This window comes from Microcebus murinus, chromosome 4 (assembly GCF_040939455.1).
Source record: "Microcebus murinus isolate Inina chromosome 4, M.murinus_Inina_mat1.0, whole genome shotgun sequence".
Taxonomy (NCBI): Eukaryota; Metazoa; Chordata; class Mammalia; order Primates; family Cheirogaleidae; genus Microcebus; species Microcebus murinus.
The window spans coordinates 41704888-41727002 of NC_134107.1; the positions used below are offsets into that span (position 1 = coordinate 41704888).

The 22115-nt window shown below is 37.4% G+C and overlaps 1 protein-coding gene across 2 annotated transcripts in view; it reads right to left on the bottom strand.

The window, feature by feature from the left end:
- NELL1 (neural EGFL like 1) overlaps positions 1-22115 on the bottom strand; it is a 761891-nt gene that overhangs the window by 251635 nt on the left and 488141 nt on the right. The window lies entirely within an intron of this gene.

A 22115-nucleotide genomic window follows, 5' to 3' on the forward strand; every position in this document is an offset into this window, starting at 1 on the left:
TGGAGAGGTATATAAAAGATACTCAAATCCCCACCTCATATAGTGGAAGTTAATTTTTAAAATATCAAAAATTAGACGTATGACAAAGTAGCAAAGAAACAAGCTATTTAAAGATATGGATGGAAACACCAAGAGAATCTGTTAAAAGCATTGAAAGTGGTTGCCTCTAGGGATAGGAAATGAGAAACTGTTTCCAGGGGATTAATCTTCTTTATAAAGCTTTCTAGAACCTTTTAGCTCTTTGAACTACATGTATGTAATAGATTTGATTGAAATACAAACTAAACTTCAGTGTTCATAAATAGATTTTTCTTTTGAGGCAGTAACACACAAGGGTTAAACTTCAGCAGACTGCTTGGGTTCTAATCCTAGCTCTTTCATTTATGGCTATTTGACCTTGGGCAAATTGCTTCATCACTTTCTGCCTCAGTTTCCTCTTGTGTAAGTGGGGGTAATAGTATCATCCTCATAGTTTTGTGAGGATTAAATACATGAAATTTGAACTGTGCGTAGCTCAATGCAAGTTTATTATCATTATTATTAGCACAAATGTAATATGAGTGTGTTTTAGATCAGTCTAAACAATAAAATAAATAAAACTAAAACAACATGACATTTTGATTTTATTTCAACTCAAATCACATATAGTGGCCCAAGATTATAACTTAAAAAAGTCTAAGAATCAGCATACTGACATTCTAAACAGTAACAATTTATTAAGCAACCTTTTGACAACTAAATACAATTGCATACCATGATCACTTGTTGAATGGCTGTTCAGTAAGGTATAGCGGATTCTTTAATATTACCTCCACTTAAAGAATATTTACAATCCTTAATATTCCAACCTCCCTACACTTAATAATTTGAGAAATTGATGGAAAGTATTAATATGTCTTCTAGAGGAAAATGAATTAACTTCCACTTATAATTCTCCCCTTACCAAAAAAATTATTTAAAAATCTATCTTCATATATCCTGAGCACTGACTAATTTTTTAATATTTGTAGAGCCAATATGAGCTTGAGTTAAAATTCATTCATCTAAAGTACGCTGAGAGAAAGAGAGCGGCTCCTCAATAACCCTCAAGACAGAATATCATTTTCCCTCATGCGAATGAGGACTCTCTGTCTGCTATGAATTTATTAGTCTGCTGGGTTACCCACTAGAAGACAGACTATTCTCCAACAACTTGAAATACTTTTCTTCTCTGAGCAGTTTGGTATGGGATGCCAAAGAATAAGAATCTGCATACGTAAGTGTCCAACTGAGGATGGATTTTTCTGTATGGTCTTTGCCCCAAACTGCCAAAGATTGTGTTAAAATCTAAATACACCAGGATGCTGTAAGCTGCTGATGAGCCACGTTTGAGTATTGCCAGCCACGTCATCCTGGGCTCCTCTAGCTGTATAAAGGGATACCTCATAACGATATTCTCTTGATACTAAAGCAGTCTCATGGACAGTAATCTTTCTGTTTCCTGGGGCAGCCTGCAATACTGCCTGTCAAATATAATTACCAGCAGAAGAACAGAAACCCATCACTTGCCTATTACCTTGCTAACATATCCACAATGAGCCAATATGAAATAAACACAATAATGGTGTCATTTGAGGGGGAAAAAAAAAAAAAACTAGGCGTCATGGTTTATGGGATCAAAGTCTCAGTGTCAGAAAGAATATTATGATATAAGACTAACTATTTTCAGAGGCAAATATAATGTGCCAGGTTTGCTGTTTGGTTTCCTGCTATGCCCACCATGTCTACTACATTGTCTGGTGCTCAATAAATACCTGTTCACAAAGTGAACTGAGAAACTATGCTGAGTAGTATTTAACAGGAGATTTAAAAGATTTGATGGTAATATTTTAGTATACATAAGTTGCATCCCAGAATTTACTGTCCACATATGACTCATCTCTAAAACATGTGATCAGGACAACTGTATTTAAATTCAACTTTAAATACAAATCTGCTAAACAGGGTAAATTGTGTTGTTGGTATAGAGTGGGTTTGCAACAGCTAGGCCAGCTAAATCATTGGAAAGTAAATCATATCTGAGAACACAGAAAAATAGTGGTCTATTAGCTACTAAAAATAGTGGTCTAGAGAAACTCCTATCTGGTATTTTGTATCTTCTTTTCTCTGTAAAATACTGGAGCAACCATGCCACTTTTCTGCTCTATAGAGAATGATGTCCAAAATTCTTATTAGAGCATTCAAGACTTCCTGGCTCCTGGCCCAGCTTATCCGTTGGCCCTTCACTGGCACTCTTTTCATCTGCTGTCTATTCACTCTGCAACTCAGCACCATCACATGATATCTTGTTCTCAAAAAGACCATGAAAAATTACACCTCCAGATTTTACTGATGCTATTCCACTGCTGAAAATGTCTACCCTGATAACCATTTGGCAAAATCCTATCTGTTCCTTGAAATTTCAAGAAAATGAGAACACGTCTCTAAAGCCTATCCTGACCCCCTTATTATAGCAACTCACTCTCATTTTTCTTTATAATGATGCCTCCCTTAAAGCAAAAACAGGATGGTAAAATTATCAAACATTTCTCCAACACAGATTATAACATCCCCAAGGGAAAGGAGAATGTCTTATGCATCCCTGAACCTTAAAAATCTAGTACAGTATTTGGTATATAATAGGTGCTCAATAAATATTTGAACATGTTAAATCACCCATTTCCCTCCATCTCCCCACTTCAACAGGCACAATATAAAGCATTCTTTTTCCAAGACTAGATTTACCTTTGGTTCATATTTGTCCCGTATTAGGAACATTCTATTTTTGCTCACCTGTCTGCTGACCTACATTTGATCTCATGACTATGCTGCTCCTGGTTCTGTATTTCCTAAGCTTGGATCAAACTCTTGTATCTCTGAATACTCCCATTAGTAATAATTATGGCTACCATTTTTGGAGCCCCTAATTATGCCTATGTTTTACAAACCTACTCATTTAATCTCTAGACAACCCTTGAGATTTAAAAATGGATTCACATAACGTGACTGTGATGTTTATGTGTCCTCTTGTCTATGTCATGAGGTTGACCAGATATTTGGTCAAACATGATTCTAGGTGTTTCTGTGAGGGTGTCCTGGATAAGATTAATATTTTGAATCAGTAGACTGAGTAAAGCATATTGCACTCCATTACCTATGTGGGCCTTATCCAATCAGTTAAGGCTTGAATAGAAAAAAGGTTGACTTTCCCCAAAATAACAGAGAATTCTCCTACCTGACTGCATTCAAACCGAGACATCAGCTCTTCAGACTGGGACTTGCTGGCCTCCATAACTGCATGAGCCAATTTCTTATAATAAGTCCATATATATCATTCATATCCACACATACATGCACAGAGTTACAAGTGTATATATTGATTCCACTGGTGATGTTTCTCTAGAGAACCGTAATATTTTGCCAAAACCACATAAGCAATAAGCTACAGAACCAGGATTTCAATCAAGGTCTGTTTCCACCATCCTTCAGGCTTCAGCAAACACCACCCATAGGATAAAATCAAGGAACAATTTTCCTTTTGGCCCCACCTCTGGAGAAAAAGATTTCCCCTTGTACCTGAATAAAATCTTGATCTGAAGCAAGTCTCATAACTTTTTTCCTCACTCTCACATAACATAAAGTCTTGTGGACAATTGTCCAGCCCCAGATACTAAGCCAAACTCAAAACTTGCATCAACATCTGATCATTGGACCTTCTCTACTTCTGGGGTTGGGGCCCTTATAATAGGAGAAAGTCACAGTCCTTACTCTCTCCCATCCTATGGGTCTCCCTTTCCCTAGGTCTCTACCTTTTTTTTTTCCTTTCTCCAGGATAAGATTGAAGAGACTAGTAGAAAGGGACATATCTTAGCTGGTAGGTGCATTTGTCACTTAGCATAGGGAGCTTTTGTGGCAGATGTACGGTTGTGAATTCTCTCATGAACACTCCTCTCCCACCGTAACACTAACACAGGCAATGATTCTCCTTCCAGTAGCTTCTATAGCTACAACTCCTGGTTCTCTTTCAATCCTTTCACACTCTTCCTGTACTATTGCCACTTCCAGGAAACATTCTTGGCAAAACTTAAAATGGCCCCAGTCCAGAATATTGGTCATGGGAAACCATTCATGCCTCCTCTGATGGCTTTCTCAAATGTACAATAATTGCCTTTACTTCCCCTCCAGAGAATTTTCCCAGTGTGTCTCTCTGGCACTCTAGATTTCCTCAAGTGAAACTCAGAGTCCAGTTCATTAAGTCACCAGACTTCACGAGACACGTATCAGGCACTCCAAGTGATCTGACTGAAGAGCTTCCAGGCCTGATAAAAGGAAGGGTACAGGCACCCCGCAGGTGAAAGAGTGAGGATCCCAGGACAGATTCCTCTAGATAAATTATCATCTTAAAATTCTAACTATATTTCCTTGAATTTTCTATATCCTTGAAGTGGATGAGAGTTCAAGATCATGAAAAACTGGCTCTAAAATATCTAGAATTTAGAAGTGCCCATTTAGTGGTGTGGCATCTCGCTTTGAAATTGCCCATTGATTTCTCTCTTAGGACCACATTAGAATACAAAGAATCCTATTCTAACATCTTCTTATAGTGAATGCTGTTGGTCCTTCCCCCACATCTCCGTGGGCCTTACAATTGACACATACCTCCCTGACTTCCCAGTGCCAGCATCTGCATCTCTGAGCTTGAGTGGATGCTAGCAGGAACAGGCAGTAGGAAGTTAACTTTCCCTGGGAGCAGAGACAATGCCAATAACTCACTCTCTAGGTGAGATAACCCTAGGACACAATTTCCCAGTTTCCCACTAGGATTGAGCTCCTGTTGCCCACAGTTGCTTAAGCAAAGCACCTGATACTATCGTCTTACCTTTCCTGTGTCACTTACCCTATTCCCCTACCAGTGTTTCCTTGCTCACTCCCAAAATAAAATCTATGAACTCTAATCTTTTTCTCACAATCAGCTTCTGGGAAAGCCAGATGCCCTCATACTCCTAAACATTCTGCTGCATTGCCATCATTTTGACACAATAGGTCCTTGCCTCCATCGTTGTAACCATAGCCTATGGCAAGAGCTTTCGAAAGGGGGGTCACTTATGAGAGCAGTCAGATACCCACTGTGATAGGAACAGTCTCCCCAAAGGAGTGCAACAAAATGAGCACTTTTAGGTCACTGAGAGTTTGATGACATGAGCACACCTGACCCCAGAGAGTCAGGCTACATATTTCAGGGTGACCAAGCAGTGAATGCATGTTGATGGCTTTAATCTACTGGTGACTTAAAGTGAAGAGTTCTGTTGCCTTTAAAGAAAAATGCCCATGATAGTAGATACAACAATAGATCTACCTTCCAGATCTTAATTGTTGCCACTTAGGGCAACCCAGTGGGATTTGTTTTCTACCTGGCTCGACTCAGATCAGCAGTTCTTCAATTCTGACTGTTAACTACAAAGTACAGAAATAAATCCACTAAATGTAACATTTATGTGCTCAAGTCAAATCTCACCAATCTTTATATCTATCTTTAGTTCTCAGCAAGAGCAAATATAGTTCATATAAAGATTGTTCAGTAGAGGTAAAAATTACACATCATATGGCTATGAAGTGAAGGAACCTTGGAAAAATAAATGCTATAAACGTAAATGGGAGTCTTAGACATGCATTCACCAAGTGCTCTTTCTGTACCAGACACTCTGCTAGGCAACAAAGATAAAAGATATTAGCTCTGTATTTAAGGTAATCCTAGCCTGGTAGGGGAGACACCATATAAAGAAGAGATGTGATATATATGTTAAGCATTGGTATGGAGATAAGAATTGCTTGCAAGGGGAACAGAGAGGAAGGAGCAAATTTGAGCCCTAAGAGAATTGGGAACATCCTCAGCCAGAAGCTGAAGTTTGAGCTGATTCTTTAAGGAGGACGAATGTTTTCCTCAAAAATTAAAATCTAAAGAAAATTCCAAGCAGAAATACTAGCAAATACCAAAGCATGAAAATGGTGTTCCCATCAGAAATGGAGGTGAGAAGAGTCAAAAAATATATCTGGACAGACAGGCACAAATTAATAAGACCATTTTAGAATGAACTGGGTATGTTTTAAACTTTAGTTTTGCTAGCATATTTCTGTAAACAAATATAAAAATGGAAGAAATATAATCTGCAATCACAAAACACAATCAGATTGTTTTAGAAAATGGGAGGGAAGAGGAAACACAAATTGGTTACTGTATAAATGTGGAAGAAGCAACTTCTTTAGCAGCACATGTTCATTTCCAGTTTTCCAGCTATACGGACATTGTATTTTTCTTTCCCAGATGTTTGCCTGGATATAATCTTGTCAAATTACATTCTAATTCTCCCTTCAAAGCTAGTTCAGAAAAGGTGTTTTTGCTAAGAAACTTCTGATTTTAGTGGTTAGCTCTGTAGTAGATGATCCAAGCAGAAAAGCCTATTTGCCTTACAATATATCCCCGGGGTTTCCTAAGGAGAGCTTCTCTGTTTTGCAATCGCTAAAAGAGCAAGGCAATTACTTTCCTGGGAAACAGAACCATGAAGAGCACAGGTTATCAACAAACTTAAGAAAGCTGAAGTGTTGGCTTCCAATGTTCAGCTTCTATGGACAGACAAGATAAATGTTAACCTCTGCTGACCTAAGTTGGGGAAAATGTTGGCACCCCAACCAGTTCTTTTAAGATCCTTCTACCCACTGTTAAAGATCCTCTCACTTGGCTCTATTAAAGGTCTCAGGACAGTCCATGGGACATTTATAGTCTCTTTGCTCTTAATTTGAAGACTGTAAATTAGCTCATCCCTGCCTAGCATGTCTGTCATTTCAGACCATTGCCATTCCCTCTGCTCCCTTCCATGTCAGACAAAGGTGAAAGAATGTGCTTTTGGAAAACAATTCAATGAGCATTTGAGGGCTGTGGGGCTTGCTCAGCTGCTTTCAGATGTCTCTGAACACCACACAACTACCCTGCATCCCCCCAGTGGCCATCTCAGCACAGCTGGGCTCTTTCGGAAATGGCTGTGAAATGTACTGTGAAAAGAAGCGATGGCAAATCTCTACTTAATAGCAAAGGGGAAGCTCACCAACCAGATAGTGCAGTTCAGCTTGTTGGTCTTTTCATCAATGTTAGCCAGCATTTCTACCACCTTTACAGTCAAAGAGTTAGCAGTAAAGACAAGCCTGGCCAGAGATTGTTGAAAATGGCGGGTGGGTGAAGATGAATTTCCAGGCAGTTCCCTAGACCTCAGCTCCCTTGGGCATGTGTGTGTTCTCCTGCTGTCCAATTTCAAAACTCTCTTTTCGCCCACCCTCTTCCCTCCATGCAAAGTCCTTTCTATAAACCAAACAAATGTTACTTTAACATTAACCTTACTCGTGATCCTTAATTTATGCATTTGTTTGCTGGGCATTGAATTTTTTAAAGCCATCTATTAATTCATTCTGATGGCACAATTTCCATAATGTAATTTCTTTGGTGGAAAGGAAATGGCTTTTTTCTATCATTACATTTTCTTCAGGTACCATTATGAATGTTCTATTTAGTCTTACAATTAGTCTTATACTAAACATATGCTGACTTCACAGAGGCACATTTATTATTTTCATTGCCTAATGCTATAAAAAGAAATTCTCAGCGCAGATCAGTGGCCTATAATTCTTAGGCAATTTTGATAGTTGAATGACCAGGCACATGGAGAGAGAGCAGTTCCACACACAGATTATGTTCTTTCCTGTGACTGGTCCACATTGTTCCTTTTACATGGATTTCCTTTCTCTTTTTCCTCATATTCCCCTCTTCTGTAAACCTCTGACCTTATTCATCTGTCTACTCACCCTAAATTATCAGCTTAAAAATAACTTGTTCAAATCTTCCTAATCCTCCATCCCCAGACTAAGACAGATGTCGGGGTTCCTACCCTATGTTCCCATGGAACTCTCCATCAGTGTATATCCTCACTACATTGTAATAGCCTCTATTTGCTTGTTTATAGCCCTCACAGAATAGTGATCCTTTCAATGGCAGAGGCTGTGTTTTCTGTTTTGTTTTAATTATCATATCCTTGCTTGTAGACACCTAAGATATTCTTGATTCACCAACTATTTTAGAGTGAATTGTCAGATAATACCATGTTCTGTCCCAGATTGCTTAATATGGAAATGATTCATACCTGTTTCACCAATGAAATGATTAATAGCTCCTTCATTCACTCTCAAAAGCACCACAAATCAGATTAATATATGGTTGCCTTTATGATCAATACATCGGAAAAATAATACATTAAGTATACAAAGAATCTGCATTAGAATCTGAGCTCTTAGTATGTCTTTTGTGTGACTGTGAGCAAGTTACACCCCAGTTTAACCCCAGTTTTATCATCTATAAAACAAGGTTGAAGACAATATCTCCCTAAAGGGTTACTCTGAGAAACATTGGAAAACAATAGTGAAAATTACTTGGGAAATGAGGAAATTGTTATGTAAATCATACTTACCACTCTATCACTATATTATTAGTATATATAGTAGTATAGAGAGAGATAGAAATAGTTGTGAAGCAAACCAAATAATCTAGGAAGACATCATGGAACAATGAAAATATTTCTAAGAATTAGCAACTTGGGTTCTCAGCCTCATTCTGTAATTAAGAAGTTACAGGTATGCCCTTTCCTAACAGCATCCTCATCCTTAAATAGGAGAGGTGATCCCCAAAGGGTCCCTCTAGTTCTAAAATGCCTTGGTTGTCTGTAAATGTAGTGCTTCATACCACTTCTACATTAATTCTTATCCACAGAGACATTTGTATTTACTTAAAACAATATACATTTCAATGAATTTACTCTAGTGTAACTACTTTTAAGTATAGACTAGGCTACTTTCACCTGTTATCTGTTGTATGCTTCAAAATCTAGAATTACTCAGTTGTGAAGTTATTAATCAGAGGTAGGTGTTGAGAGGCCATAGGATGCAAAATCATGTTTATGTGATTGATAGCTTCCTTCAAAGAAATTAGAATGAATTCAAGCCTTCTGTGTCATTCTTACTACATTCTGACTTATTTGCAGTGTTTCCCTTCTTTTGATATCTCTACTGAAAAACTAAACATAAAAGAAAGCAAAACCTCAAACTATACATGTTTGCTCAGGGAAGGAGAAGCTTCCATTTTAGCTATACTCTAATCCTAATTATCAATTTATTTTAGGAGTTGATTGCTTTTAACTACATTTAGTAAGGAATATCAACATATATACAGGCTCATTTTGAGGTTTAATCTGCTGTCCTAAAATGCATAACATAAATTTTTCAGATGGAAACACCTTCCTTCGGTTGCATCAGATTTGAAATAAATTCAGTGTCAGGCCTAACTTGGTCCCAAGCCCCTGAGCTGTGCCTCTAGATCCCAGATCTAGCTCAACCCTTTATTTCATGGATCAACCCTGGCCCAAGGCATAAGACAAACCTGCCCAATACACCAATATCAGCATAGTAAAACTGAATGGATTCCACCTAACTTACTCAGTGTTTCTCCCTGGGTCCTGTGCCCAAGGTCTCTTACATACCAGTGAAAAGTCAGACCTGAGTTCAAACCTTGTTTCTACCATTTACTAACTGTGTGATTATAGGAGGCTACTAAGCCTCTGTTGCCTCAGCTATAAAAATAATGTATGTCTTTGAGGGATTTGGCAAGAATTAAATGGAATAGTGTGTGTAAACATCCAGCACAGAGGTTTACACTTAAATACTCCACACACATCCATTAATTTCTCTGTGTGTCTTTGTGCATTCACTAAACACAGTCCTGTTCTCTCCTAAACACTAATCCTCTTCTTGCTCTTGCTCCTCTGTTAGTCTGAAGCTTTGTATACTTGAATTTGTTCCAGAACTTCATTCTAGTATCTGAAACCCAGTTACCCACAGATATATCATATTAAAACCAAATTTTGTTTGGTTTGCTACTTCCAACTCCAAAATCCTCTGCACTGTCATCCATTCCATCACCTTGAACCTTCCTCATATGATTGTCAAAAGTTTACCTGGACTATGATTATTGATTGTTGATTCCCTTGGACTCCAGGTTTTCCCACAAGAATGAACATCCCTGGTGGTGACTTCAACTTCCTTACTTCCTGAATCATTTCCCCCTAAATCCAGACCTGTTAGATCTAGGGCTACTCTGTCCCCTGAGTGGTCAGCCCTTGCTCTTGAGGCAGGGGTGGTGGGTGCTCATCATTGGGACTGAATTTTCTCTAATTGTATGTGGTAAAAGACTTGACTAAGGGGTGTTAGATTGGTTAATAATGTATAGATTATGGATTTATATGCTTGGAGCAGGCTCTAATCATCCCCAATTGTGCCTTTGCATGATGCTCTATATAAATATACCGTGATGATTTTTTTTTCTTTTTTTTGAGACAGAGTCTCGCTTTGTTGTCCAGGCTGGAGTGAGTGCCGTGGCATCAGCCTAGCTCACAGCAACCTCAAACTCCTGGGCTCGAGGGATCCTTCTGCCTCAGCCTCCCGAGTAGCTGGGACTACAGGCATGAGCCACCATGCCCGGCTAATTTTTTTTATATATATATCAATTGGCCAATTAATTTCTTTCTATTTATAGTAGAGACGGGGGTCTCGCTCTTGCTCAGGCTGGTTTTGAACTCCTGACCTTGAGCAATCCGCCCACCTCGGCCTCCCAAGAGCTAGGATTACAGGTGTAAGCCACCGCGCCCGGCCTACCCTGATGATTTTAAGAGAGTCTTTTCTACTTGGGAAATGCAGGATCTCAACTCTTCCTTCTAGCTCAGAAATTCTGTGAATAATCTCTGAGTAGTTAGCTCAGATCCTGCCAAGGTTCATCATATACTGTCATGCAGGTATCTTAAATAATGTAGGCGTGCTTTTCTTTTAAAAAAAAGTGAGTACTCTTGGCAGTAATTAAACAGATCTAAATAATGAGTACTTGTTCATGATTTTATGCTTAAAGGCTCAGTATATCTCATAAACCTCCATTTATTATATCTGATAATGCATCTTTATAAATGTCTGATAAGTGAAATTTGTATTTAGACTAGACCTCAGATTCCTCATCATTTTAGGATGCAGAACTGAGCACCCAAAAGGAAAGGAGAATGCTCCAAGAATATAGCAGGGTTTAGTGGCTGAGCAAGGAATAAAAGCCAGCCCATTGGTTTGCAAATTCAGAAGCTTCCCACCCAAAGCGCTAGGAGTAGAATAAAGTGTGCTGAGTTGCTGATCCCCTCAGCTCAGCCAGGTCACCTTCAGCAGTGAGCAGCCTCATAATTTATTCCCATGTGCCTATCAAATATTATCATTTCTATGTTTGTCATGATATAAAAAGATCTGGGAGGCATTGTTTTTTTCTCTTTATTCTCCAATACTTATAACCTGCAATGCCAAGGGATAGAGTGTTTTGCTCAAGATAATACAACTTAGGGAATGATCTGAATTACAGTCACTGGTTTAATCATACCCAAAGGGTAACTCTTTTGAGTTTGTTTGTATTCTAATTCCTATCAGCCAGAGACAAAATATGACAACTTTCCTTGCCTATCTGGGTGATTAGACTATGGGCCTTCAAATCCAGCTGGCAGCTGATAAGGAATCAAAACAGCACCATTCTAAAGAAGAGGGAAATGATATTTTAACAGCCAGGAGCGAGGAAGAGCCCTGCAGGTTTTGAGGATGGTATAAATGACGAAAAGTAGTGGCTGTTTTACAACCCTGAACTAAAAGGCTCCTGAATATAGTAGAGAGGAAAAAAGCATCTAAAAATCCCACATATGCATTTACACAATAAGTAACTTTTTTAGTGAATAAGAAAAAAAATCCTCATTTAAGAATACATCTGTTGAAATTGATAATAATTTGCCCATGCCTGTGGAAAAAAATGTAAATTTGTAGTCAAATCTGCTAATTATTCTTCTTTCTAAAACACTATCTTCCCTTTGTCTTAATAAGAAGAACCTTGATCACCTGATTCATATAGTCTTTATACCAAATATATTTCATTCTCATAAAAATGCAAAAATTTACCCATTAGGATGTTAAAAGGTTTTTACTGCTTTTCTTCACACACACGCACACAAAGCTGAGTTACCATATCAGCAGTTAGCACTCTGTGAGAAAATGATGAAAACTGATTAAATGAGATTCAACAAAACTAGGGGCAGTCCTGACTTCAGAAAAGGCTGAATATAGAAGCTCCAACAATATTATCAAGATCTGGTTCAACCTGGTCTCTCTATGCAGTTTTCTGTGCTGGCTTCGCTCTCAGATAGCTTTTTCCCTGTGATCACGAAATGGGCACAACTGCTCCTTGTCACATCCTTCCAGATTCCCATCCACAGTAGAAAAGTGAGATTCCTTATCCAATATTACCAGGAAGAAAACAAGAACAAAACCTAATTTAATTTGCTTAGGTAAGAGATCAAATCTTGCACCAGTTCTGTGACCAGGAAAATGCACTGTTCTAATGGTCTTAGAAAAAAGTTAAGAGTTCCAACGGTAGGGCCATAGGGACTAGAAGTAGACAGGGGTGATTCCCAGAAGGAAATCAAGAAATGGTTACTGACTAAAGAATGCTGGGTAGCAAAAAATAACAGATGCCCTATTCTCTACTTCTCACACACTGACTCACCTAGAGCAACTTGCAGTGCTGCAAGCTCCACTCATGGTAAGTACTCTATAGAAGTGTACCATTTCTTTCATCTTTTACACTGTATTTTTATTGTACCTTTTCTATGTTTTGACATGTTTGAATACACAAATACCACTGTGTTACAATTGCTTGCAGTACTCAGTACAGTAACATGCTGTACAGTTTTATAGCCTAGGAGCAACAGGCCATAGCATATAGCCTATGTGTGTAGTAGCTTTATATCATCTAGGTTTTTATCAGTATACTCTGAGATGTTTGCACAACAAGAAAATTGCCTAACATACTTTGCAGAATGTATCCCCATCATTAAATGACACATGAATGTAATTAGGTCCTTGTTCATGGCCAAAATGTCTGTTTCCCTTACAACCCTCTCAAGAGAGAGGTGTTTACCTCCGCATGACCTATGCTCCATGGAAAGCTTTGGCATTCTCCAAGCTTGCTAATGTTGGTATCTGGACACATGACAACTTCAATGTTACACAAAATGCTTTCTCAAACTCAAATCTCCTCCCTGGCCTAGATTATATAGCTGACTGCCTCAATTATACTTTCTAAGCTTCAGTTTGCTCATATATAGAATGGAGACAATAAATCTGCCTTCTTCATAGAGAACTGGTATGGCTTAAATGAGATATGTGCTGCAAAGTTCTTAGCACAGTGCCTGATGTACAGGGGATCAATATATATTAGCTATTACTATTTTCATATGGATGAGCTCACAGGTAAATGGTCATACTCTTTAAATTACATTCATATTGCTTCAACATTCTTTCGATAAAGAATACTTTATATTAAATAGAATAATTTTAATCTGGTGGGCCAAATCATTGTAGTCACTATTCTGGTACCCAAACACATATCCAAATAGATACCAGATATAGAGTACTCATGCTCTGAGCAGGATCCTTATTTATTGACTCTTAATCTCAGTAAAGCTTAAAATCCTTCTCCACATGACATACATACCTAAAGGTAAATTCTAAGGGAAATGAAATAGTAATCATTGAGTTCCTACCATGTGCTAAATAGTCAAGATAGGTTATTTTCATTAATCCTCAAAACTGTTTCATTGCTTGTCTTCCTCAAAAATATTTATTAAATAATCAATATACGTTAAGCTTTAAGACACAAAGATGACAAGGAAGGTTACCTGCCTTCCAGGCTAGTGAGGGAAATAGATTAAGCAAAGTAACAATTACAGTGTAGTGTGATTAACGCTAAGACAGAGAGTTACATGCAGGAAACAGAATAAGGTTGAAAATATTAATAGATGGCTTTGAGGGGGTAAAACTTGAACTTCATTTTGAAGGACAAGCAAAAGCCAAATATAAATGAACAGAAAGGTATTTTGTTCAAAGTGAGGACATGACCAAGAATTCACTATGTACAAGCACGGTGCCAAGCGGTTTATTTAATCCTCATCTCATTTCGGTAACCTATGAGGAAACAGGTTCAGAAAAGCTTAAGTAGCTTTCGAAGACACAAAACCACTAGGTGCTAAAGCCCAGCTTTGAATCCAGGTGAACTGGCTCTAAAACTCCATTCACTTAACCACTGAGCTATTTCACAGCTGGGAAGACATAGAAAACTGTAAGTAGCTTAGTTTGTCTAAAGTACAGATTTTGTGTGGGGGGAAAGAAAATGAGGCTAGAGAGGTAGGTGAGAACTAGATAGGGAATGGTCTTGTATATCATGCTAAGGTACTAGTTCTATCTTGAAAGTAAAGCACTGGAGGGAATGCATGGCAGGATCTTAGGCATGGAGACACAAGGTAGATAGATAGATACTTCACGAAAATAGCAACTTTTATATGTAAGGCTGTGCCCTAAGCACTTATACCCCATTTAAGCCTGAAAACCCATGGGGATACACACAATTATTCTCCCCAGTTGTAAAAGTGAGGCTCAGAGAGGTTAAGTGACTAGCCCAAGATGGCACAGCTAGCTGAGTAGAAAAGCCATGCCTCTAACAAATCAGTCTAGCTCCAGATGCCATAACTTTCCTAGTTTGTCCTCTTGCTTGCAGGTAGGCCATGGAGAATCACTCTGGCTTTGGATATGTGCTGGATGGACTGGAGAGAAGCCAACCTAGAAAAGACGGAATGATAATATCTGCTATGAAGTCAATTATTATTTCTTCCATATTCTTTAGGCAAGAAAACAAACTCAGAGAAGTAAAGAGACTTTACCCTCGATCATATAATATGTGCCAGCATTGGAATTTTATTCTAAGAGTGTCAGAAATAAAAGCCTTTATATTTACAATGTTTGAAATTAACAAAATTAACATTTTGTTGATTCAGTTTCTATAAAACTATTATAAATTCTAAATTATATGGGTCTACATTAATGAGGTTTCATTCTCTGCAAATTCAGCATTCAGGTATGATCCCACTAAGTGATGTGCTTAAATGTGTCAGAAAATGATCCACAAATTGCCATGTTTCCCTAAGCTCAGGAATGCCTGGGCTCTGTCTATTGGCTGTAACGAGTGCAGAGCATGTCACTATTTAAAGTTGATAAGCATCATTACAGTGAGCAGATCATTATGAAAATCATTATGTCTGCTCTCTTATGAATTGTTTTTAATATGAAATTGATCTTGAAATGCAACAAAAGTAAATGCTATAGACTTGTTTTCTTTTTCCTTCCATTCCCTCTTATCTTAGTATAATTTGAGGTTTGATGAATGCTACTCATTTCGATTCAATATCTGACTTTATGGGGAATTCCAAACTGAGACAGGAAATGTTATACTGTAAAAGGAATTAGATATTCTCAACCTCTAGTATATGGATCCTTGCCATCTGTCTGCTTAATAAATGCTGTAATATTGCATTCTACCTAAAGCCAGACCTGGGATGCTCAACATAACAAAGAAAATCATGGAAATCACCATTTCCTATTTTAAGGGTGCCCTGCCACCTCTCCAGAGATCTCCTCTTTGCACTTAGGGGAGCAGATTAAAGATTGTGCCATGTTATTGTGTTATTAATCTGAACCTACCCTGAAGGTTTTAGAGCGCTATGATAGCCACTAGCTACAACTCACTGTTGAGCACTTGAAATATGGGTAGTCTGAAATACAATGTGGTAAACCTGTTTCTTCTTATCTTTGTTAAGGTAGCTTCTAAAACATTTAAAATCACGTATGTGGTTCACATTATATTGCAACTGGACAGTGTTGTTCTACAACCACTAACTTCAAAGTATGCACCTGTGTATTATATATGTGCATGTGTTTTGCTTTGTTTGGTTAAACATAAAGCAACCCTCATCCAAGAAATTCATTACAGCTTGCCTTTTTTCTACAAATAAAATCTTTAAAGAGATAATGTAAATAAAGATACCAAGATTCAGTTTCCTTATCTGCAAAACAAAGAGTTTATCTTCTAGACTCCAAAGATCATTTCCTAACTTTAAGCAGTCCAGGAGGCTGAGTTCAAAGCATTTCCCAATCTTATCTAGTCACATCTACAAAAACAGCCTGTTTTAAAAGGATATGAAGAATTCCTCTCTTATCTATATATCCACTTATGCAAGCCAATATTCTATTTGTTAAATTTTAATATTCTACCCACAAGAAAATTTATATTAAATTAGTTCATTATTCCTAACACAAACCTAAAAGTATAGTTAGACTGATTGAAATATACTTGAAACTTTGGCCTTATCCTTGCCTAGTATCTTTTAGAACATGCCACATTAAAAAATGATGTCATCTCCAAATGCATAGGGTGATACAAGAACACAATGCAAGAGAACCAACACATAATTTCTCTGTTGCAAGTTTAAAAATGGCAAATACATCAACTTTGGAATAAATGATCACTAACAACAGGAAGGGAGCTGCCATACTAACAAGTGGGAATCAGTTATATAAGTAATAGAATTTTGAAAGGTTCAGGGCTCAGGTGGATTGTTACTCTATTGTGTCACTAGTACTTCTACTCAAGAGATATTTAATGATTCTGAGTTCTTTGTACTACTTTGAGGTGACCCATAAAGCAGTTTCTCAATTTTCCTTAAAACTAGCAGAATCTGAAGCTTAAATAAAAAGTGAACTGTCTTTAATTTGATTGAAGCCAGAGAGAAGTAGTGATGACATGGTCAGAAGAAATGAGTTCACTCAACTAGAGACATCTTTAAACACTGCATACTCCCAGTCTTTCTTACTTGTAGGCCTACAAATGATCTTCACAATGCATCGGCCAGAATCCATTTCAGAAATACATGCAAATGTTTATTTTCTGCAAATGATAATAAAGCTCATTTAATTCATATAGAATTTTGTTTATAGCATCAGTGTAGCAGAGAGTACTGGTGTTCATCAATAGCTATGTCCTCCACGTCTTGCTGGGCACCCAGATATTCTTCTCTATTGTTAGGTGTGGCCATGCATTCATTGAGTATGGCCAATTCAATGTGAGCCAAAGTGATAGGTGCCACTTTCATGTCTGGCCCATATAAACCTCCTCTACATGACCTCTTTCTCCTTTCCCATTTGCTGATGAAGTGATGAGGACCCTGAAAAGCAAGAAGAGATCAGAGCCTCAAGACAGAAGGTATCTGCATTCCTAAATTACTGTGTGGAGCACAATCCCACTCACCACCAACTCTTAATGAAAAATGAATGACAATGTGTTGTGTTGGACCCACTATAATTTTGGAGCTTAACCTGACACAAGCAGTCCCACATGTGTTAGTCATTTTATTTCAACAGTTTTCTCATTTAGGAGCTGAGGGTGAGAAGAAATTTGAAAACGCCATAATGTCTATTAACAAATAAGGAAATGGGAGCAAGGAGTCATTTGACTGGTTCATTTTCACAGGTGTAATGCACATGATCTGTCAAGTAACATCTAGCTGTAAATGGGAAAAATAGGCAAAGGCAATAGAAACAGATACTGAATTCAGTGTGATTGAGCTGGAAGATGGCTATGTTTTAAGGATTAAGCTTTGAGCAACTGTCAACAGAGAACTCTGCCATGAGCATATCTAAATTTATTCCAGAAATAAAACAGAGTAGCATGCACAGTGCTGAAATGAAAAAAACAAACAAAAATAATTGTGTTTTGGATAGGATTAGCTAGGCAGAAATGTGAAAGTAGGCAAGTATGAACCACAACACATTCTGTGGGTCAGTCCTAGTTAAGCATTCCTCTAATATCTGACAGAGGAAGGACTGGTGTTAGCACTACCTCCAAATTATGTTGACATTGCACATTACTTGTAAATATCTTTCAGCTTATCCTTTGTTGCCTTAATAAAGATCTGAGTCAAGATAAGCCTCTAAAATAAAAAGTATCTGGACTAGGTGGATCCAGCAACAGTATTTTGCCTAGACCTAGGCTAGTTTTCACAGCACAATAGCCACTGAAAGGTAACAGATCTATTCACTCTAACCTTGCCTGAAAATATGGCACCCAACCAGGTACTATAGTTCTTTGGTTCTACTTAAGGTAAATACTGTGCATATAACCTGAGCTGATATGGGCATATCAAGCATGGCTGGCTGTCATTCTATAATAACACCAGTTGTTAAACACTGAATATTTTGCAAACAACTGCTACCCAAAATAGAGTATAATCCAACAGATAGACTATAGATTGACTGTAACATCTTTCAATAATGTTGTCTAAAGATAGTGTCCTGATCCACTGAGAATTGTTACTTAGGAAAGGAAGACCTTATTCTGATTTCCAAATCAATATTTGGTAGCCTGCTTTAAGATAAAATTGACGGATATATATTTATATGGCTTTGCTAATCTCATGAGTCATTTTTGAAGTGACAATTACCCATAACAAACATCTATGTAACTCACCAAAGTGCAACCTCAAAATTCTCTCAAAAGAATCAGCACCAGTCTTAAGTGTCATATTTCTACTCCCTCTGAGATGCAAGCTGTTTTAACATATTTCCCTTAAATCCTTAGGGATGTAGCTACTGTCTACTGGGCTGCAACTTTAAAAGGTAAGCACTGACTTTGATAAGTGATGGAAAGTGCTTTAAGTTCATCCAACAGGCTCTTTTTTGCCCACTAGAAATTTACTGGAAGGAAAAGAATATTGAAGGCCAGACCAGGACTACATCAAGGTCTACCTTGTTAAGCTAAAAAAAAAAAAAAATACAACCAATATATTGTATCTTCTGCCACATAAGTCCCCTTCCCTAGTCCCAATATTGTTAACACACTGTTGCCAGTTTCCAAGACTGCAATACAGCTTCCAGGTCTACCTGTAGTTCTTTATCAAGCTAAAGAAAATAAATATCTCTTGGTAACTTAGACTAGACAATCAGTTTCATTTTCTAGCTTCAGACACATTTCTCAAAGGAAGCATTATTGAAACTTTAAGTATAATAAACTTTCCTGGACCTAGAGACTACTCCTTTTCTTAGAATTAAATCAGTATTATAAAGTGCCCTCCTCTTTAGAACTATAACAAATACATTCACATCTAAATTTAGTGTCAGTGCTTGTTGGTAAGCAATTGTATTACAGAGAGTTTGCAAAACAATTTTCAGTTATTTTAATACTGCTTAACACCGCAATTAATATGTTAACATTATTACCCATTTCAAATAATATTAATAGTGCATCTAAAATAGTGCATTTCTGGAGGTGGAATAGTGGAGGTGGGAGAAAGTCTTTATCATTTATCTTTTCCAGTCCTCAAGAGAGAATGGTAGTGGAATGATTGCTTTAAGTTTCTTTGTTTCTATACCCAAGTAATAGCTTTTGCTCTTATGAGGAGTAGAAAAGGAATCAAGGGTTCTGTTTGGTTGTGCTACGTTTGAGACACGTGTTAGTGATAAAAGTGAATATTTCAAGTAGATTATTGTTTATGTGATTCTGGAAGAATCAGGTAAAAGGTAGGGGCTGAAAATACAAATATCATACTCATTAGTATATAGATGATGTTTAAAGCCATTATGTTTGGACATGATTAACTAGGAAGAGGAGAGAGGAAATGTTGAGCCACCACATTTAGTGACTTCAAGAAAGAGAAGAATCTATCAAATAATCAGAGGAGTTGCCTAAGATAGGGGGAAACCCAAGAGAGTATGAGGATCTTTAAAGCAAACTGTTTCAAGAATAAAGGAATGATGTTTGATTTCAAATGCTGCTGAGAGTTTTAGATACATTTGAACTAAGTCTGACCATTGGACTCCCTTTGTCTTTTTCTAATTGGCTAACCAGAGCCTAGCAGAGTACCTGGTTCATGGCGGGTACATAATAAATATCTTTTGAGTATTATTTATAACCCATACTGATTGCCCTGATTTATAAACTGATTCCATCAAGCAAAACAATACATTCTAAAACAGGATATGGATGGGCATTCTAAGAAGAGGCAAAGCTTGAATTATAAAACTAACGAGAACAAAGTAAGCGTGGGGAGGAAAGAATCATTCAGTTTGGTAGAAAGAGACAACGTGGAAATAAATCTAGAGCCATGTTTTAGGATCCTATTATAAAGAGTTTTGAATATCTTTGGAATGTTGATTACCCCAAAGAGACTTAATCAGAAAATTGAATCCCCAAAGTATTCTACACAACTACATAACAAAAGTAACAGGGAGAATTACAGAAAAGTTATACTTGTTTCTTTCTACCTAGATAATATTATTTCAGACACTACAGTCTCAAAGTATATGCAGATGCCCAATTTGAATATTCTGGAGAATGTACAGGGTGGGTCAGGTATGGCCTTGTGATTTTCCCTCCGGGGCACTGATTCCAGATTCTCATGGACAAGAAATATAGCTGAGTGCTGGATCATGACAGACCTCAAGAAAAAGGATAAAGAAGCTAAAATGGGTTATCTGGCCAATATATCAGTAAAAAGCAGCCCATAGACTTTTTATAAATTTGGATGATGTCAACTGCCAATCTGCAGCCCATAAGTCATAGAGTAAAACTTCATTTACACTAGCCTTTCTTCAAAAGGTGATCTATGGGCAAAACCATGTTTCTCCCAAGGAGTTGGCAGCCCTTCTTTTATTTAATAATGTGTACTTAGTAACTTGTCATGCTTTCCCTGTCGCCTTGACTGCCCAGCTTGTAAAATGTCTCCCAGCTCTAAAATTAGTACATATTAGGATTCCTAAGTAAGTGAATGAGTCTAAAAGGGGCCAAATAAAAAAGGTATTACAATAAATGCTATGCAAAAAGGAAGCCACACTTGGGGGCTGCTTATTGCCACTCGAATTAGGCCAAAGAATTTGATTATTTTGGGTATAACTATATTCAGTGTCTACAGAATTTTGCATGTGCAACAGATAATGTCTTTGAAATGGCAGATCCACTGATGATTTTCCAAAACCTTACAATACACATGACATAAGAATTTACTTCATAATTTTAATTTATCTTGGATTTTTCAGAACGATGGTCTAGATTTGGTAGTAATAAATCAAGCCGCAAGAGAAAAGGTGATTTGTGTCAAATCAACTGGCCAATTCTCATTTTGCATCAGTATATGTTTACAGAGCACTCATGATCCACAAGGTCTCATGTCAGTAGCAAAGGCTGATAGGCTGATATGTAAACAGCTAAGCTTTGCAAGATATAATACATTGACTACTACAAGCATCATGGAAAGGATAAACAATTTATTCTGATTCAGAAGATCAAGGAAAAATGGGATTTGAACTGAACTGTGAGGGATGAATTGGATTTCAATTGGAAGAAGAGAAGTGTAGAAGAAAGCACTTCAGTTTAATAAATGATCCATAGGAGTGGGAAGGGGCCATGAAATCATCTGGCCAGGCCTGCTGTGAGAAATGATTACTTAACTCTCAAGTGTGACTGGTAAGTTAAAGGGAAGATAAAATATCATAAGAGATGAGGCTCAAAATATCCAGATGAGGCCACACGTCACAGGGCCTGAGTGCCTTGTTAATTGAGTTTATACTTTTTTCAAAAGGAAATAGCATTTTAGGAGAAAAATTACATAATGTTTTTTCTATGCTAAATAGATATCTCACCAAAGAAGATATCAAGATGGCAAATAAAAATATGAAAAAGTGTTCCATATCATATGGAATTAGGGAATTATAAATTAAAACAGTGTGATACCACTAACCACCTATTAGAATGTCCAAAATCCCAAACACTGACAGCCTGTAGCCTATCCCTTAGCCGTACACATATTTAATCATGGTATCATGTTTCTGCATACACTTGACAAACTATTTTTTAACGTTGTGTGTTAAAAGTTGTATCCCTGTGTTAAGAGCACTTGTGATAACTGGTTGGACTTAACTGGAAGGGACTCTTGTCATCCACATTTACATCAATCTTGTGTTTATGCTTATGGTTTGTGGTCAAATCATCCAATAGTCCTAAAGAAATTTAAAAGTAATATTTCTTACAATATTTTCAATATGACCCCAAGGAG